This window comes from Ictidomys tridecemlineatus, chromosome 13, assembly GCF_052094955.1.
Source record: "Ictidomys tridecemlineatus isolate mIctTri1 chromosome 13, mIctTri1.hap1, whole genome shotgun sequence".
NCBI classification, from domain to species: domain Eukaryota; kingdom Metazoa; phylum Chordata; class Mammalia; order Rodentia; family Sciuridae; genus Ictidomys; species Ictidomys tridecemlineatus.
Window position 1 is genome coordinate 15,568,320 of NC_135489.1, and position 16,213 is coordinate 15,584,532.

The 16,213-nt window shown below is 42.1% G+C and overlaps 1 long non-coding RNA gene across 3 annotated transcripts in view; it reads right to left on the bottom strand.

The window, feature by feature from the left end:
- Positions 1–7,374: 7,374 nt before the first annotated feature.
- Positions 7,375–16,213, bottom strand: part of LOC110597912 (uncharacterized) — a 47,764-nt gene continuing 38,925 nt past the window's right edge. For all 3 annotated transcript variants that reach the window (XR_013429528.1, XR_013429526.1, XR_013429527.1), the window contains one exon: positions 7,375–9,757. This is a non-coding gene — a long non-coding RNA (uncharacterized LOC110597912). The remainder of the gene's footprint in view (positions 9,758–16,213) is intronic.

A 16,213-nucleotide genomic window follows, 5' to 3' on the forward strand; every position in this document is an offset into this window, starting at 1 on the left:
GGCCCTGCCGTATCTACCTTTGCAGTCTCCTCCCTACTCACCACTAACTCTCTCTGCGTCAGGCCGCTGGCACTCTGTCTCCACTTCTCCCAGGACCTTTGCTTCTCTTGTTTCCTTACTTTATCCAGATCCATTTTGCCACAAACTGAGTGATAATCTCAGATTCCAACCCGCAGCTTCTTTCATGTTTTTGGAGCCCTCCCTTCTAGCCAGACCCCCGAAGTCTTCCTTTTCCTGCCCCATGTCCCTAGAGAGTGCAGTTGTGGTTAGCGCTTTGCTCTTTGGAGTTCACCAGCTCTTCCAGTGTCCAGAGGACAGAGTTGGTAGGTAAAGCACTGCGTGTTAGTTGAGGTGAGGGTGACATCTAGCGGTAGTGAGGACAGCCTTTGTGCTCAAGGCCCTTGGTAGACTCCTAGAGATGGAAAGAGAAAGCCCAGAGATTCCGAGGTGGGATCTGAGGGATTTGGTGACATGTGGCCACTGAGGGGTTAGCTGAAGGTTCCATCCTTGTTAAGTGTGTGTGAGGGTGAAGAGAATAGAGGGCGGGCCTAACATGAGAAAAATAAGAGGCATTTTCTTTTGTGAGAGAGTTTACCTGAGAATAAACCCATCTTTCAAGAGGCCAATTTATCACTCAGAAGGTATGAACATAAAGTTACTGTACGGTCTCACCAAGCGGGGGTGAGGATTCAAAAGTTAAGACCTCATTTATTGAGTGCTCAGTTGAGAAAGAAGTTAATGAATTTTACTGCCTGGCTTTAAAATGTAAGTATGCAAAATACTTAAATATTGCAAGTTTTAAAATGGAAGATAAAGGCCTTGTTTGTTGGTTTGGGTACTGGGGATTGAAAAACAGCCAGGGTGCTTTCCCACTGAATTACATCCCCAGCCCTTTTTATTTTTTTATTTTGAAGAGGGTCTCAATAAATTGCTGAGGCTGGCCTTGAACTTGCAAACCTCCTGCCTCAGCCTCCTGAGTCACTAGGATTACAGGCAAGCACCCCCAAACCCAGTGATCAAGGAATATTTTAATCATTATCACAAGCTTTAGCAACTTCCATCCCACTGAATAATGTATAAGAGTGCACTTTTCTTCACACACCAACAAACTGTATTATCAGGGGACTTTTTGTTACTGCTAATTTGATAGGTAAAATGTATGGTATTTTTATTTTGCATTTCTCTCATTATGAGTGAGCTAATAACTGTGTGTGTGTGTGTGTGTGTGTGTGTGTGTGTGTGTGTGTGTGTGTGTTGCTAGGGATTGACTTCAGGGCCTCCCACTCTCACACGCTGGGCAAATGCTTTGCCACTGAGCTACAGCCCTAGTCCCTTCTTCTGATTTTCTTCTCTGTGAATTGTCACCTTATACTTGATCCATTTTCCTATGGAGCTATTGGTCTTTGAAAACTGATTTGTAGGAGCTTTTTATTTATTGGGTCAGTGAGCCCTTTGAGATGTGAGTTGCAACTTTTTTCCAGTGTGTCATTCCTCTTTTGACTTTGCTTTACGATGATTTTTGAAATGCAACCTTTTCTTATTTGGGGGACTTGTTTGTTTTTGGTGCTGGGTATCGATCTCAGGGTCTCACACATGTAGTAAGTCCTATACCACTGAGCTGCATCCCCAGCCCTTATTTGGGTTTTAATTTTATACATAGAAAGTTCTTCCCTTTTCTTGAGATTATTAAACTGTTGCATGTTTTTGTTGTTTTGTTTTCGTTTTGCAGTTCTGGGGGTCAGACCTGGGGCTTCATGCATGCCAGCAAGCACTGTACCTCTCAGCCACATCTCTAGCCCCACATTGCTTTTTTATTATTCTTTATTGGTTAGTCTTTTAAATTTAATGTTTGATCAGTCTGGAATTTGGAGTGTTCTCACTCTTTTTTTACTTTGCCAATTTGTCCTAACATCCCCCTTTTATAAAGTACCTTCCCTCAAGGATTTAAAATGCCACTCTTACTATATATTAAATTTCTTTGTACTTTTTGATGACTGCTTGTTTTTGTAACCAACTCACATTAATGTATAGAGATGAGAAGATCTTTTTTTTTAAATATTTATTATATTTTAGTTCTCGGCGGACACAACATCTTTGTTTGTATGTGGTGCTGAGGATCGAACCCGGGCCACACCCATGCCAGGCGAGCACGCTACCACTTGAGCCACATCCCCAGCCCATGAGAAGATCTTTAAAAGATGTCTAGTCTTATTTCTCCAGTTTGTGGTTGATGTGGCTCTTTCTGCAGGCAGGAGGATGGGTCAGATGGCTTTGATACCAGGGCTTAGATAATTCTTTTTTTTTTTTTTTTGTACCAGACGCTTAACCACTGAGCCACATCCCCAGCCCTTTTTGTATTTTATTTAGAGACAGGGTCTTGCTGAGTTGCTAAGTCCCTCACTAAGTTACTGAGCCTGGCTTTGAACTTGCAATCTTCTTGCCTCCGCCTCCTGAGCTGCTGGGATTACAGGCATGCACCAACATGTCCAGCTTTAAATAACATTTACATTGACTACCAAGCAGATCACCTGGGACCATTACTAATGGCCAAGGTCTGCAGAGCTCATGCCTTAAAGCTAAGGAATTCATTGAAATAGCTGAACATTCTAGATGGACTATGGGGTGAGCTGCTGTTTTGTTGTTCATACACAGATCTTGGTAACTGTACGTTCCCTTGTGTAAAGAGATCAGAGTCCATGTAGATGCTTCATTCAGCTGAGGGGCATTTATTCATCCTTCAAGGCCAGCTACTGTAGGTCTAATTGTGACTTTCGAAAAGATCTGTTGAAATCCCAAACTTGCCAGTACTTATGAATGTGATTGGACTGATTCTTAGTATTACTTTAAGAAACCCTAGCCACAAATAATAAACTACTTTATATTGGCACAAAGAGGTCCTTGCTCTGCCCTGGTATGTCCCAGTTTGTGGAGCTTTGCCTTAGCAAAAGGGTCACCATGGGGTGGGGGTGCGGGGAGCAAGGAAGGCTCTGAAAGCAATTGCAGAAGTTTCTGAGAGCATCCTTCTTAGATCTGTCTTTAGTAAGGCCAGCTCTGGTGTGGTCAGGGCCATTTGTCATGTGTGCCCGTGTGAAGAAGACATTTTTGAATCCAATGTCTTCACAGAAGGTGAGGCTCAGGGACACAGAGAGCTCCGTGGGATACTGTGACACTGTGCTCAGAGGTCTCTCCATCATGAGCAAGCTATTTGTGCTGCTCACCATATTAAGAAAAAATGAACTTTCTCTGTTGAATGTTTGGAAAAAATCAAAGGAAATGTGAAATTAAGGGATCAAAGAGTGTTTGGACAATAACATGAACAAAGCCACTCACTTTCCAAAAGCCTATTTAAAAACATTTTATCTAGAGAATCTCCTCGAAGTTTATAAATAGTGCCTCACTCGGTTCCAGCATCAACCTTGAACAAACACTTCCAGTTTTATAACTAAACTTCTGACACTGCGGCCAAATGGGTTGGAATGGAATCTCTGTTTTCATCTGGCCTATTGCTTTCCCTTCTGTGGCCACAGTCTTTGTCTGGGCCATGGGATTACTCAATCAATCAAATATTTATTGAGTAACCAGACAACCAATGCAAAACTAAGGCTCGGGTCATATTGTATTCCGTATCGTTGGGCTGGGTCGATCTGTCTTGAGGTCTAAGGCATCCAAAATCACTAATGCTCATCTTCGCTTTGGAGTGTAGAATAGACCCACTTGGTTTTAAAAGTATAAACATATAGATGCACAGGCAAACACATTTGCAAAGGAATACACCCTGGGTTGCTCCATTTTGGTACCTGTATGTGAACACTCCTCTCCATTTTACCCCTTTTCTCTTTAATGTGTCAACAATGCCAATAACATTCACTTGAAATTGGAAGCTCTGAGAATTAAATTTCAGTCTCTTTAATGTTTTGGAGAAACAGGAAGGTTAAGACTGTAGACTCTGCAGGCCCTGGAGACTGCAAGACCAACATACAGTATGTGGGGGGAGGTCCGCACTTATTTGCAGTTTTATCAAGTGGGCGTTGTAGGAGTTGTTGGCACTGCTTACCAATACTGTCAATTCTCCTTTTGGAGACGTGATAAGATTTGGCTTCCCCATCAAGTTAGGATTGACAAAATGACAAGTTTTAGCCAATGAAATGTAAGCAGAAATAATGTGTCACCTTTGGACAGATTCACAATTCTATGTTCTCCTCCGCCTTCCATGGCTACTGGTGATGCTCCACCTGGTTGAGGTTCTGTTGTGTTGGGTCCTTGAATGAAGCTAATATAGAGACGTGTCCTTCGCTGACCTGTACTGAACATGTAGCAAGAGAGAAAAACAATTTGTTCTAGGCTACTGAGATGTGGGGATGGTTTTTTCCTGTAACATAACCACATATGTGCTAAATAATACAGAAATTAGGATATTGAAATGAATTGCTGTCTTGATAAGGGCCATAAAGGAGGGAGGGGGCAGCAAGAGGCTGTGCCTGCAGGAATTTAGGATGCAGATTGTGTTCTGGATGAGCTCATGCCTCTAGGGGAGAAGACTGGGAGAGATGATTATTGTTAGTAGCATGTACTGATGGTTATTTTGGCAAGATGTTACAAGAAAGAGGTGAGTTTAAAAAGAAATGGATGCATTTTCAAGCAAGAATGTAAAAAAAAAAATCCAGGGACTGATAAGCCTGAAATAAGACTCAGTCCTAAACAGCAGCAACAGGGATCAATGGAAACTTCAGTCTTGTATCAAGGGACAAATTCAGGGTGCCATCATCATATCAATTGTTAAAACCTGTATCAAGATGTCTCTGAGTAACAGTTCAGATAATGGTGTGGTGTTCAAAAGAAAAAGTACCCTTTCACCTAAACAAAATGGTTTAGGGAAAAGAGACTGAAAATGTAACTCCTCCTAAAGCCTCATATCTTCAGGGAATTGAAATTAAATTGATAGAGACCTGGGAACAAGAAAGAAAAGCAACATAAATATGTGAATCATGCCTCAAAAGGAACTGTGGCTATTGGCTGATTAGAATAAAACACAAAAGGAGCTCTGTTTTTGACACAGTTGTATTGACAAAAGAAGTGTCCATCAATCGGGACAGACAGAGGGTGATGGTTGAAAATGTAAATTACTTGGGGACTCCAATCACAAGAGCAGGAAGTGGATTGAGAAAGATGCCTGTCCCAGAGGAGGACACACTTTACAGCTCTTGTCTTAGTCCATTCGGTTGTTTTAGCAAAATGCCATTAACTATAAGAACAACAGAAATCTACTTCATATAGTTACAGAGGCTATAGTTTCTAACAGATTCAGTATGCAGTGATGGCCTGTTTCCTGTACTTACATGGTGTCTTCTAGACGCATCCACTCATGGTGCATGAGCTCTCTGGAATCTTCCTTCTCAGGGCACTAATTCCATTCACAAGTGCTCCACCTTCACATCCTAACCACCTCCCAAAGGCTTTGCCCCTCATTCCATCACCTTAAGGGTTAGGATTTCAACATAGGAATCTGGACTATCATTAGTCAGTATTAGCTAGGTTAGATTGCAGTAACAAACAACCCCAATCTCTTAGGGGCTTAAAACATGAAAAGCTTATTTCTTGTTTCCACATGTCCATCTTGGGTGGGCAGAGTTTCCAGTCTACATTGTCCTCACTTGGGGACCTAGACTGGTATAAACTCCACCTTCTAGAACAGCAGTGGTTGCCAAAGTTCTGAGAAAAGGAGCATGGCAAATGAACCATTCAGACCATGGCATCCATTTCAAAAGCAGCTCCAGAGAATAGCGAGAGGCTCGTCCAGGTGCTGGGCCAGGCTTCAGGAGGGTGACTGGATAAGAAAGCCTTTGATAGGGCAGGACTGAGACCCAAGCAAGGAACTTTTCCTATCTTCAAGTAGGAGACTGTGGAACATCTGCTGTGTTGGATTTAGAATTGCTACAGACCAGGGTCTGCCAAGCTTTATTCTCTCCCCATTTCTTTCCCTGTACTGAGGATTGAACCCAGGACCTCGTGAATGCTAGGCAAGCACTCTTAACACTGAACTACATTCCCAGCCCTCACTCTCCCCATTTCTGAAGAGGGGTCCTCATTGTAGTTATCATGTTCTTGTTACATGGTTGAAGGGTGCGGCAGAAAAAAGTTTAACTTCTCAGTCACAGGTCCCAGAATCAATAGATCCTATATCCATCCCCAGTGTAAAACTGGCTGTGTATCTCCCCAAATCTTACATTGAGCAGTGAAAGCCATGTCGGAATGAGACTTTCTGATTGCATCCTTGGAAGATTATATCCTTTGCATATTTTGCAAACAGAAAGAAACTGAATGTTCATTAGTAAAAACAGCAAATTCTGGTAGTTATTAAGGCTGTTCATAAATATTTCTGGTTCTCCTTCTAATCATAAAAGGAAGGTACTGTCTGGCTACCTTGATGTTCATCAGGCCAGTGTTTTGTTTTGGCCAATGAAACAGGAATGAAAAGCATTGCGCCATTTTTAGGCAGACGTGCAGATGTAGGGCTTCCTTTGCCATGTTCCTTTTCTCAGAACTTTGGCAACCACTGACGTTCCAGAAGGCGGAGGTTCTCCCAGTCTAGGCCCCTGAGTGAGGACAATGTAGACTGGGAACCCTGCCCACCCAAGAGGGACATAAGAAATAAGAAATAAGCTTTTTGGGGCTGGGGTGGTGGCTCAGTGGTAGAGCTCCTGCCTATCATATGTGAGGCCCTGGGTTCGTTTCTCAGCACCACATATAAATAAATAAAAAAGAAGTCCATTGACAACTAAAAATTATAAAAAAATAAAAATAAAAAAGAAAGAAAGAAACGTTTCATGCTTTAAGCTCCTAAGAGGTTGGCGTTGTTTATATGGCGTTGTTTAGACTACTGCAGTCTAACCTAGCTAATACTGACTAATGATGGTGGAATGTTTAAACAGGATATTAAAAGATTTTTCCTCATGCATAGAAACAATGTCTTTAATAGTTAAATTTGCCCTACTGAATACTTCCACCAGTATTTTCCACATATTTCTGTTAAAAGTTTAGTAAACAGTGGCTCAGTGGTACAGCACTTGCCTCACACATGTGAGGTACTGGGTTCAATCATCAGCACCACATAAAAATAAATAAATAAATATATTGTGTCCGTCTACAACCAAAAAAATATATTTTTAAAAAAGTTTAGTAAACAAATTAGCTGGTATTTTAAATCTCCTCCTCACAAAGATGCATAGATTTCATTAAATATAAGGTGTCCCCAAATCGTATTCTATCAGGTAATATGATTTTCTTTACTTTCTGACACTTGTGTTATGCCAGAATTCAATCATATTCAAAATTTTATTTGTCTAAAACTAATCTGTTTAAAAATAACACACAATATTTTTAAGGATATAAGACAAGACAAACTCATTTATTTTAAAAATATTTGCAAGGAGAAAAGAGCTGTCTTTAACCATTTGGTACAAATTAAATTACTGCTGTTGAGCACTAAATCTTCTCCTGGCACTGGGTTATGAAATTGTCATTGCATGATAAAAGCAAGCGTACAAATTTATCTAGGGACAAAGTCTTTTTCAGACCCTTTAAAGGTAGGTAACATGGTACATGTTGTCTACAACTATGATTTTGCACAAGATAAGAAAATATTCTTCAAGCTGATGATTTATTTCTCTTCTCCAAGGTTTAAGGGCATTGCATTAATCTTAATCCTATGCAAGTTAGTCTGTGGGGAGTTAAGATAATAGAGTGCAGGTTTGTTCCTTTCTGATGATCTAATTTACTTCAGGGATAGGGCTTACAGAAACTAGAGAAATGGAGAGATGATATATTTCCTCCAAATCTCAAACATTTTAAGCAAACTTCTGGCAAGTGCTGAACTGTAGTTGGTTTGCAACTGGATCCTTTGACAAATGGTCAAAGTGGACATCTTTGTTGTCTTCTCTTCCTTTGTTAACCTTGTCCCTCCTTCTTAGGTTGAAGTCCTAACCTCCAATGTGCTGGCGCGGTCGTCCCCCTGTGCAGTTTCACCACCTGCGTCTTCATGGCTCCATGATCCTCCTTGCCTGACGCTATGTCACAACACCTGCGCCCCTCACCTCACTTCATCTTGTCACCTAGGCACTGCATGATCTCACATCATTACAGGAAGAAGGGTGAGCATGGTACAATAACATATTTTAAGAGAGGAGAAACACATAATTTACAATATGTTATTACTTTATTATTAGTTATTGTTAATCTCTTACTCTGCCTAATTTATAAATTAAATTTTTATTATAGATATCTGTGTATAACAGAATATGCATATATTTCAGTACTGTCCTTGGATTTAGGTACCAATTGGAGGTCTTAGAATATATCCCTCATGGATGAGGGGTGCTACCATATTTGGAGGTGGGCGATTAGGCATAGATGAGGTCATGAGGTTGGGATTCCCAAGATGGGGTTAGTCTGTCTGTGTATCTTTCTCTCTCTCTCTCCTCTCTCTCTCTTTTTCTGCCATGTGAGGACACAGTGAGAAGGTGGCCATCTGGATAGCGGGAAGAGAGACCCCCACCAGGAACTGAACATGCCAACACATTGGTCCTGCACGTCCCAGCCTTCAGAACTATGAGAAGTGACTATCTGTTGTTTATGTCACTGAGTCCATGGGATTTTGTTATAGTCTCCCAAGCTGACAAGGATACCAACCACCAAAATTATTATCTTTCCAGGTCCAGCTAAAATACTAATCCTTTACAGAACATTTGGTAGAGGCAACACTCACGGTGTATATTTTTAACTAGAAGACAGCAATAGCTAGGTTCCCGTGTGCTGGGCACTGAATTGGGCGCTATCTCATTTCATTCTCCTTGTAAGCTTGTGTCTTGGAGCTGTTTTTATCTGCAGTAGGCATCCTCCAGTCCAGAATTCCACAATTACAGAAATGTCCCATTGTGGCCTTCGCATCCAACATGCCTGGGTTGGGTTTCCTAGCTTCAACACTCACTAGATGAGCCGTGTGATTTCAAGCAAATTCTTTGGCTTCCAAGTGCTGGGATATTCATTCCTTCATCAACAGCTCAGGACGCCCCAAGCCCTGAGCTTCCCTCCTTCATTAAATCCCAGGTCGTCAGTTTTTGGCTTCCTCTTTTGCTTTGGTGGAGCACAGTCTCTCCACGCTTTCCAACAGAAAGCAGGAGCCAGAAGGCTGTGCTAATGGGACCTCCCATTGTCTGAAATGTGATTTATTCGACTGTGTCTTCAAGGGGTGCCTGGCGCCTTCCTTCCTGAGCTCTTCGGGGGTTCATCCTTGTTAGTCAACATGTTCTGGGTTTTTCCCATTGCCAGCCTGGGTTCAGGGTTTCTTTAGTTGGTCAAACTAGTTTCTCCTTTCCGTCTTCTGAGGTTGTGTAGTTGTCCTCTCTCCATGGTGGATTTGTCCTTGATAGTTCATACTTTTTTTTTTTTTAAAAAATCCTTTTATTGTAATGTAATTTTATTGGATTTTTAGGAGGAACACAGGTACCCTTAGTATTGAGAGTATTCAATGTGCTACGGCTAAGGAGAGTGGGACTATTGCTATTTCGGTGGGAAGATTTTGGAGGATAGCTACAGCTCTAGTCCATACAGACCGTCGGTCGTACCTCGCTTACTTAAAGGTCAGAATATGGAGGAAGGAGTTGGGGTGAGGAGTTAATGGTTTCCATTTGGGGCAAGTTGATGTTGAAATTCCTAAGGGACATTTGAAGACAGACTTCTTGGATCCTTTGGATGGAAGAGCCTGGAATTTAAGAGATAATTCTGGGTTAGATAAGGATAAACAGACGTCATCAGTAGGGAAGAAACAGTGAGAAGAGTGTGAGGAGACCCAGGAACAGAGGACCGGATGCCTCTAAGCCTCCTGTGAAAGGGAGTGACCTGTAAAGGAGACGAGATTATTCCCCAGGGCTCTGTTTTGTTTCACTACTCTCCGATAGCTGGGATTAAAAAAAAAAAAAAAAAAAACCAAAACCAAAAAAACAATGTGTTTTGAAGCAGAGTTCCAAACTCTTCTTTATTTTTAAAATAAACTTTATTTATTTAGGAGCAATTTTAGGTTCACTGCAAAACTGAGCAGAAAATGCAGAGAGCTCCCCTATTCCCCCGGCTCCCCACATACACAGCCTTTCCTCACCATCCATGTCCCCCCAGAGGGGTGCATTTGTGACAGTCCATGAGCCAACACAAATACCTCATTCTCACTCCAAGTCCATGGTTCACCCCAAGTCCATGGTTCACATGAGGGCTCACCCTTGGTAATGCCCATTATATGGATTTTTTCAAATGTGTATCCAGCATCATAGTGTCATACGGAATAGTTCCACTGTTCTAAAACTCCTGAATGTTCAACTCTCCTTTTTTAGGGAGTTAAGCAACTTACTCTTCTCTCCAACACCGCTTTCTGAATTTTAGTGTACATGACAGCAAAACCGTGAGATATTGGGGATAAGCGCGTGCTAAGAGGGAGGGAGGACTGCTCTGGAAACTGCATCACCTTAACAGGTCTACATGGTTCATAGGATGTCACCCAAACCCGCCTTCCTCTTTAAATGCCTGCCAACAGCAGACAGGCTAGTCCCAGCAACCCTGCCACAAAAGGGGCTCCTGCTGTCTTGTGATCCAGTGAACCCTGACAGGGTACCAACCCCCCCAGCAACTCCCAGCAAGACAGAGCCTCAGAATTACCAGACAGAGTCACTCATGCACTTACTGCCTTCAAATATAGTGTGTGTAATGTCTCTCTCTCGAGAGAAACAAGTTCACCCCTTAAAGGGGAGACCTTGCCTCAGACCCTCAGAACAGAGCTGGGCATGACTGCCTGTGGCCTGACAGTCAGGCAAGGCATTAGAGCAATGTAACCAACTACTGATAATGACAGCTTCTTTGACAGGGTCTGCATTTTTCTCAAGAAAGAGCTTTGAATCTGCATAGGTACATGGGCAGGGATTTGCTTAAGAGGGTGTGGATCTGGGTCATGAAAAAATGGAGACAAGTTTGATCTGAAAATATTCAGGGCAAGTGTTATCAGCTAGCCATCCCAACCATGAAAAGATCTTGCAGATTATCTTATTTTTGAGTGAAAGTGCTAGAAACACATCCTATGTTTCTGCTACAGCAATGGTTTTGCATCTTGACTGCTCATAAGAATCACAGGGAAACTTCTAAAAATAGTGAGTAGAATTTGATTTAATTGGGCTGAGTGTCCATCTTATTAGCTCCCTCCTGTGATTGTACCTGCAGCCAGGGCGAGTCCTACTGTAGGAACTAGCTGCTGCTGACTCTTAGCAGCTCAAGGAGGTGGCCTGTGGAATGGAGTTTGTGGTCAGTTCAGACATCAGTTCAGCTCCAGTGACAAAAGTGATCCAACAACAAAGTAATGTGATTTTTGTTGAATGAATGTTAAGTAAACAAATCTCACATCACAGATAAGGAGCAGGAAAGGGCTCTCAATCAGACAGACGAGCCCAGAGGCAGAAGCAGGGTCTGTAATTGGGTCAAGTGGTCCAGTGGAGACCACTTGGAGACTCGGTGCTTTTTCTCTTTGACACAGTGCATTCCATACCACATCCCATAGGTCACCTCATCTGTTGGGCTTCAAAGAGCTGTACCATGTTACCCCTGCCCGGAACTCGAAAGGGGCCTCAGCATCTGGGGGTCCTTGGGCGTGTCTTAGGGGATTATTTCATGCAGAGCTGGCTGGGAAAAGGAAAGGATGGACCAGGATTTGGGGGCCCCACCCCTGTTTCAATCAGAGCCATTTCAGTTTTACCTGTTTTATAAGTTTTTTTTTTTGAAGAAAAATGTTTAATGCTAAGAAACTAAACAATTTAAAAAGTAATGGTTTAGTCCAATAAATCCCCAGCTGTTAAAATAAAGAAAACAAGGCCAAGAAGTTAAAAGATATATCCAAGACCTACATAGGTAATGGCCCAGGTAAAAACAGCCTCTGTCTCATCAGTTATAACCATTGACCATATAGTAACTTGAACTTCCAGAACAATGTTAGGTAACAATGATATTGCACATCCGGTATTACTTCCAATTTTATTAAAAACACGTACGTGGACTGTGGATGTAGCTCTGGGGCAGAGTGCTGGCCTAGCATGCACGAGGCCCTAGGAGGAAAAACCCAACCAAACAAAAAACTAAAAGGTAGCTACAGTGCTGGAGTGTTAAGCCTGTTTGTTGGTGAGAAGGGTCTTTTTGGTGATGTTAAGGAAAAATATTGGTTACCGGGAAGCCTACATGAATTAGAATCTTTTAAGCATATAAAAAGAATCATAGTCTTTATCTTAACTCTGCTATAGGTGAGAAATATTAGGATCCCCAAATATGAATCCACCTTGTATTTATAGGTAAATACTTCTTGTTTATGGTGGCTCCTTCTTTTAATGCATCCTTTTTTGTTTGAATTTTTATTTCAAAATAATTTTAGGTTGAAAAAAAGTTATAAAGAAAATACGAGGTGATTCCAAGTTCCTTTCATCCAGTTTGTCCCAGTGGTTACCTCTTAAGTAACTATGGTACCTCAAATCAGAAATCAGCATAGTGTGGGGGTAGGTAATTGTTTCTTTTTTTACTTTGCTACTGTTTTTTTGGAGATCTTTGTTTTGTTTTTGGTGTGGTGTAACATACATAACAAAAAAATCATGACTTTAACCTTTTTGAATTGTGCAATTCTGTGGCATTAAATATATTCACAACCTTATGTAACCATCACCACTAACTGTTTCCAGAATTTTTTCATCATTCCAAACAGAATCTTTGTACCCATTAAATTACACCTCCTCCTCCATTCCCCTCCCTCCCCTCCATCCCCCCCAGCCACTATTGTACTTAGGGCTTCTATGAATTTTCCTATTCTAGATCTTTAATGGACTTCTGACTTCAATTTACAGCTTTGCATGAATGTTCTTCTTTGTATAGTTTTAGAATTGTAGTGTTTTGCCAGATAGTGGTAGTTTCAAAAAAAGGAACTTAGTAGTCTCCCATGTGTGTGTGTGTGTGTGTGTGTGTGTGTGTGTGTGAGAGAGAGAGAGAGAGAGAGAGAGAGAGAGAGAGAGAGAGAGAGAGAGAGAGAGAGAGAGAGAGAGAGAGAGAGAGAGAGAGAGGAGGGAGGGAGGGAGGGAGAGAGAGAGAGAGAGAGAGAGAGAGAGAGATTTGAATAATGTATATTACACTGGAATTGGCTGTTGTTTGAAATTTCAAAATAAACTCCATGGAAATATCATCTGGCCTAAAGGCATTTAAGTATTTAAGATTTATCATGCATAATCCACACTTTGGCTGTCTTGTCCTTGGTGTTCAGGATGAGTGACCTTGGGCGGAAGGGTGCACAGGGAGAACCATAGAACCATTAGCACATCTGGGCGGGCAGAGACCTTGGAGACCTCCCAGTCTCATCTCCTCATTTACAGACAAGGACCCCATCTTCCAGAGAGGCAAGGAAAATCTTTTCCAAAACTGAGCCAAGACAAACACCCAACACTCCAGACTCCCCTCCAACAGAGGCTGCACCATTGGAATTCCCATCTTTCTTGGAGATGACTCGATGTAATCTGACTGATGCAAAGGGAAGATGGTGTTGGAGCTTTTTCCAAAATGTTATTATAGACGTGCAGTTGTTTCCTCCTAAGAACTGTTCTCTAAGGGCTCAAGTCTTCTTGAATTCTCCTTCCCTGGTTGGGAGGGATGTTGGAGGCTGGCCAGCATCAGAGCTGGTAGAGGGGGTGTCTGTGATCCAGATCTAGTGAGGAGCTGAGGTCCACTGGGGTACACCTTCCATGCCAGGGCTGCATGTCTAGGGTCACATAAGTAAAAAAGGCCAGAGGCTGCCACTGAAGGCAGGGTAGTATAAACAGAAATAAATGAGTAGTGAGAGAGACCTAGAGCAATCCAGAGAAAAGGACAATTTATCTCTGATGGCTTTTAGGAATGTCACACTGTGGTCCACAGGAGCTAAAAAAAAAAAAGGAAACACAATCACCTGATCATTTTTAGGATGAAAACCGGGGCAAGGTCACACTGAGGGTGTGACATGAGTGCCTTCCCCTTCTCAGTAGTTGATGTGGATTGGTTGGAAGCCTAGGCTGTTTGCAGCAAGGACATTGCAGTTCATGGCCTTGAGTTCCTGGTGCTACAGATTCCAAGTATCTTTGAACCTGAACAATTCATTCTCTTGAGAAAAGTGCCAGTCTTATGTTAATAACCTCATTATGCAGATTAGAACAGGTAAGGGCACAACCAGTAAGAGACAAAGCCAGGATTAGAATCTGGATTTGCAAAACCATTTCAATGAGAAGAAAAATAAAATAAGAGGAAAGTAGAAAATAAAGTAGCTAAACACAACTTGAAATTCCAAAGTAGAAAGTTTGAAAGAGTATGGCCAGCCAAGGCTCCTCAGAGACTTATAAGCTTGCTAGTAGCAGGTGGGTGAGCTGGCAGCCACAGACTGGATTTCCTGATGGGCAGGAGTTGAGTGAGAGATGGGACCTCTGACATTTTGGCCAGAGAGCTACAGACTGTGAGTTCCCAGATCCAAGAGTGGAGACTGCCTTGGAAGACAGGGCAGGCTGTGCTGGGGGACTCGCTTTCAGCTAATTTCTCCCAGTGAACAAAATCCAGAGCCAATAAGCAGTTTTCCTACCCCACTGATATTATCTCAGATACATATAATGCACCATTTGTTGTTTGACCAGAGGCCTTCATTCTTTCAGATTGTTAAGATCCCAATAAATCAACAGGGAATAACATGCATGCAGCACCTGAAAGTACTTTTTAAGAAACAGGCCATGTGTTTCCTGGAACGAGAGGTCAAGAGACCCTCCCCTCATCCAGAACCTCCCTGCATCATGTCCCAAAGAGGCAGAAGTTCACGTGCTCGATGCATATTAGTCACCCCAGATTTCACAGCAGCTAGAGATGCCGAGGACCAACCACAAGACAATTAAATCAGAGCTTCAGGGAGGGAGGTCCCAGGCTTCCTGATATTTTGAAAGCTCCCCAAGTGATCCTAATAAGCAGCAAGGCTGGGAACCACCAGACTGGGGCTGAGTTAGCAGTCTTCAGAGCCTTGGCTCTGTGCTTTTGCTGGGAAATGTAGAGTGGAGTAGCTGGAACCGAGGGGGCCACTCTCTGTCCCAGGAACTGTCGGGCATTTGACATGTCCACATCCATGAATAGGGGTCTGCAGGAGCAGAGGGGCCGGGGCATGAGCCCAGAGCTCCTTTGCACAGCCTTGGGGAGAGCTCAGAGAGGCCCCAGCAGAGAGGCATGAAGCATCAGGTATATCTTGCATGCCAGGTGCCTGCTCTCTGCAGCTGGAAACAGCCAAGTTGCACAAGTGGATGGAAGGGAGCTACAGAAAGGCACAAGTGACTTATTTCCCCCTTCCTTGGAAGATATGGATTCACTCACTTCTGCCCATCTACATTTATCATTATTGGGCACTTCCAAAAACAGGCAAAAGAGGAATGTCACATTCCCTTTGCATAGACTTGGAAGCAAATATAAAACTGCTTAGCTTTACAAAGGAAGTAACAGACTGTCCCCAGGGTAATGGTGTGAAGAGGAGACATTGTATTTAAATATAAACAGAGAGTAGATAGCAAAGGATAGTTTATTTAACTGACCCTGCACTCTTTACCAGGGATCATCAGTACCTTGATTGTTTACTAGGTTTCATAAAATAATTTGTGCTTTTCTTTATCACTTGTCCTTAAGGAAATATTCTTTCTAGCCCTTTTATGACCCTTCAGGAGGACAGACTATAATTTTCCAGAATGTGTTCCAATAGATGTTATGGGAAAAGTGAGAGAGAAAGAGAGAGAGAGAAAATCTCTATGGTGAAATACATTTGGAAACAATGGATTAAACAAATTTAAACAGGTTTCTTTGCTACCAGACTTCTCAAATCTTCAGTATGCCATGCATATAAAACACCTCCACAGGTGGCATATAGCATGAAGAGCTTCCAGAGCTTATTTTTCTGGAAAAAAAAAATTGGGGCCAGCTTTTAAGACAAGGAGGCTGATTGCCAGCAGAACATACTTTAAGAAAATCAAAATTAGTCTAAAAGAAGTCACAAAGACCTATTAATTTAGTTGTTAAATATTTGTGAGCTTGAGTATGTTGACAGACTTCGGCTGTGATATATTTAAGTCTGGTATATTAAAGAATGTGTTGATTTCAAAACATA